At 35.7% G+C, this 4,591-nt stretch overlaps 1 protein-coding gene across 1 annotated transcript in view; it reads right to left on the reverse strand.

The window, feature by feature from the left end:
• Positions 1–4,591, reverse strand: part of PRTFDC1 (phosphoribosyl transferase domain containing 1) — a 46,861-nt gene that overhangs the window by 15,818 nt on the left and 26,452 nt on the right. The window lies entirely within an intron of this gene.

The following is a 4,591-nucleotide window of genomic DNA, read 5'->3' on the forward strand; positions in this document are numbered from 1 at the left end:
GTACAGTCTTCTGGTCATCTGGAATTGGATGAGGACTTTCTGGACATAGGTGGAATAGGATTATGAACAGGTATGATGTAGAAGCAGGCAGACAGTGGCTGAGAAGAGCCCATGTGAAAAATGGGATAGGAAGGCTGTAAAGGTTATTTTATAATTTCCTTCCTCCAGAACAACAGCAACAACAAAATAAAATAATGATGAACAGCAGAACAGATTGCCTAAGAAACAAGTGCAAAGAAAGGTGATTGACTTTGGAGAAGGAAAAAATAGTGTATTTTGCTTTGGAAAAACAGTTAAGGATGGCAACTGTCAGAAGAATAGACAGTATCAAATCTAATTAAGAAAAAATACAGAACAACAGAAGTGACTAAAGATGGAAGTTAAGCAGAGGTACTGAAGATGTGCAATGCTTCAAGACACATGAAATCAACCTTTGAAAAGATGAGAAAGGCAAGGTTGCATGTCTGATAGGAATAAAGTAAGATGTTGAGGTCAGTGGGGGACATGACTATTTCCAAAGTGTATAGTGAATCTTGTACACCTTTATTGTTATATAAACTGTCTCTCGTGTACATAATGTTCTAAAGAGAATGGCATTATTGTTTCTGCAAATTTATGGGTGTTACTCTGGAAAGGAATGCATATAGGGGAAGAAATCACAACATTAGCCAAGGCAGTGAATACTGATGGAGAGAATATAAGAAGTACAGACTGAATAGAATTCTGAGAAACAAACTTGAAATGGTGAGGATAATATGTATATTATTCTAGAAAATAAAACATTGTGTTAGACAGGTGCCACATGTATGGTTTATTAAATAGTGAAGTGCTAACATATTTAGGAGAATGATAGAGAAACAGCTCTCAGAACTGTTTCTGGAGCACACAACATGCATAGAAAATGGTTCAGTAAAATAGGAATGAAATGAGAGGCATAAGAAAAGAAAGTAAGAATGCTTTATGTTCCTGAAACATCCTCCTAAATGACAAGCTGGGCAAGAAAATGGTAGACAGTGGATAAATTGATTTAGGCAAGACATACAAAGGAATTTTGGAGATTTTATAGCACAAATCCTGCCAGAAGGAAGTGAGGAATGCTACATGGAGGATATATTCTTCTGAGTGAAACTTCTTTTTCGTATGAGCTGATCAGTCATTTTAGGAGACCATGAGAGTGATGATGGAGTGCTCAAACTAACACAATGAAGTGCAGAGAAAACACAAATGCTCACTTTCTTTTTTCTTGATGACTATTTATTACCTTCTACACTTCTCTGAAAATGACAAACACTGGCTGTCAACAAGATGTACTTAATATGAACAAGGGAAATTCATACAGAACATAAGCATTGACAGAATTTCAGAAATTCACTGGCTCCATAATTGTATTGTACTAACTGTAAAACTACTCTGTTTTAATTTGAAGTTCTTATTAACTTAATGATGATTATTTTTGTTCACATTCTATGCTATACAGAAATGGGGCAACGACAGTAATATATGGATCTGATTTTGACATCAAATATATTATACAACTGTAATTAGTATTTAACTGCAAAATGATATAAACTTCGAATTTAAGATTTTATCTAACTTGTCTCATTTGCAAGGAGACAAGTCAAAGTGGTATAGGAGCTTTTTGAAAGGTTACAGGACATATTTTACATACGGAGTGATATACAGAATGATTCCTGTCAATGGAGACTTTGGACTACAAAACCAGCCCCAAAGCTCTTCAGAAAAAACATACATACATACAAATATAAGAGCTAAATGGCAGTGGTACTCATGACTCTGGTACAGCTGAACCTACTGAAGTTTCTAGATGCTTTAAAATTTACTTTGTTCAAATGTCACAAACACTTGAAAATATGTTAGGAATTTTTACAGTATTATACAGTATGGTTACAGTATTGATATGAAGCAGGGTTATATTGTTTGTTCTTTCACGTCATCTTCATACATTTTCATTATCATCTTGCTGTGAAACAGATTTCTGAACAGTAATTAATTATCTCACCTTTTCAAAACGTTTTCCTCTTTACAAACATTAATGATAAATTTACCCAAGTGAGCATTTCAGCTTTCAAGTAATTGAAAACTAAGTAACTACTTAACTATGAAATCAGATACTGAGAAACTTTATGTTCACTACTTACATGATTAAAAGAGAGATTTTTAAATTATATTTTTCTGGATAGAAATGGTTACAAAGCATTAGAGTGTTAAGCTATATCAGGATTCATTCTGATAATTAATCAATGATTCGTGCCACGGAAAACTTCATTCTTGCCTCAGTGACCTTCTTCACAGAAGAATAATTTCAGATGGGGGATGATTTTCTTCAGATAACAATTTGGGCAGTTTGGGTCTGTATGCTAACTCTCATAATATTTCTCTTTTTCATTGTTTGGGTCATCATACATTTTTGCTAGGCTTATAATATTTTTATAAACAAAAGCATATAGTAGAGAAGTACAGAGGAGATATTATTCTGAAGACCTATTATCCTTAACAGCCTCTTTTTAATTAGCTTTTAAAATTTTTTGCTTTGTTTAAGCTTTCTCAGCAAAAAAAAAAGAAGTTATATATCAGTATGTTCAGTCAGTAATCTGTTTTTCCGATAACCAGCAAAGCACAAACATGCCTTAGTTCTTCACTCAGATTATAGGCTAGCTGAGGTTCCAGGTATTATCACTTAATGAAAGGCAGTCCAACATTAAAATCTCAGAATCTTTTGTCTGTAAGTTTCAAAACTGTTTACATTTATTGATGCTTTTCAACTTTACAGAAACTTAATGGAACTTATATTCCAAACCCACACTGGTGCTTTTGAAAACACCTTCCATGATCAGTAAATTAATGGGATTTCACATGGTATATTAAATTCTCAATGTAATTACAATCTTTTCTTATTAAGTACTCCAAGCAGGCAGAGGAAGAACAGAGCTTGCTCGATAGCAGGGAAGTTGAATTCTATGAGTAAGTCTTCAACTAATTCACTCAGTGACATTGGATGGTTAGTGAACCAGCAGTTTTAAAAGCCAGCAGCTAAAGAGAGGTACTAAAAAATGCTTCAAGGAAAGATGAAGGATGTAGGAGGCTCTGAATCAGCCCACAAATGGCTGATTAGTAAAATGTGCTGAATACTTGCACTAACTGCTGAAGTCAGCAACAGATGGAGGAGTTGGCATCTGTGGACGTAAGGCCACTCCTTCACATATCCAACTTTAGATACGTAAGCATGAGCATTTGAGCCTAAGCTTTGCATTCCAGCTTTTCAAACAGTAAAATAAGTCTTAAGGGAACCCTGTTCTCACATGTTATAGTGAAAATGCTATTTCATTATTCATACATCAGCTGTGTCCCAGACAGCCCCACACACAAACAAATGCCAAATAGGCCTTTGAGCGTCTGCTCCCCCGGCAGTCCCAGCTCTCCCCTCAGGCCCCGCTCCAGCCTCCACACCCAGCTTCCAGCACCGGGCTCCCTTCCTGAGCAGCAACCGCCTTTATTCCCAAGCCAGCCACTTCCCACCTACCCAAGAGCCCAGCCTCCCTCCCCAGCAATCTAACTATGCTGCTTCTCAGTCTTCTCCCTGAGTATCTCCTAGCCTCCCAACAGCCAAATCTTGTGTCCCATTCCATACCCAGGAACCGGAGAGCCATGCCACTGAGAAAAAGATTACCAGGATTTTCATCGTACGAAAACAATTTACTTAATTTTTGGTAAGAGCAGGACTAAATAGGGTGAAATCTTCCTTCTCTCTCATACACGTGTGGACTCAGATAAATACACAAAAGTCATGCAAAAAAATAATGTTTTGCCCAGTGAATTCAAATGATATTGAAAATATTATGTCTGGAAATAATATTAATATCTGCAACCATTAATCAAGGACATTTGGGATTGGAAGATGGGGAAGGAGAGCTGGGTCTGGAAGTTTAGAAAGTGTTTGGACTTTGGGAAAGATAAATGTTAAGTAAGATGAATAGGTGCACTGCCAGTTCTGCCTCTGAGGTAGATAAACATATGCAAAATCATCATAGAAAAACAGGTAACTCCAGTGTTTGAATATTAGAAAGTAGCAAATTAATTAATATTTCCCCAGAATATGATTAACGCTTTAGTGGTAATTTGGAAACAACATCCAGCAGGAGTATTTAGAAGTGTAAATTGAGTACATATATATCACTAAAATATTCTGAGTATAACAGCATTTTTTAAATTTCAGTTCTAGTTGCATCAAAAGCTATTTAATATAAATGAAATATTTAAAGTTAAGCTTTTCTCTTCTTTTTCTTGTGTGCTATAGTACAACAAAACAAATGAGTTTGCCAATGCTCCATTTGAGTGCTTTGAAGAAACTGGTATTATCTAGAACCACCTAATAAAACAGTGACTGCACCTACAGTACAAATAACAAGATAAGTATTATGTTGTCTTAATGCATAAGTAAAGAATCCATTTTCTGACCATTTGCCACACAGACCATTTGCCTAATGAAATCAGCCTTCCTTCCTCTTCAAAGTACTGCTTTGTATTACCATGGTTGGATGAAAATAGCCTTTTCTCTGTCTCAAAACACTCT

This window comes from Corvus brachyrhynchos, unplaced genomic scaffold (genome assembly GCF_000691975.1).
Source record: "Corvus brachyrhynchos isolate BGI_N302 unplaced genomic scaffold, ASM69197v1 scaffold167, whole genome shotgun sequence".
NCBI classification, from domain to species: domain Eukaryota; kingdom Metazoa; phylum Chordata; class Aves; order Passeriformes; family Corvidae; genus Corvus; species Corvus brachyrhynchos.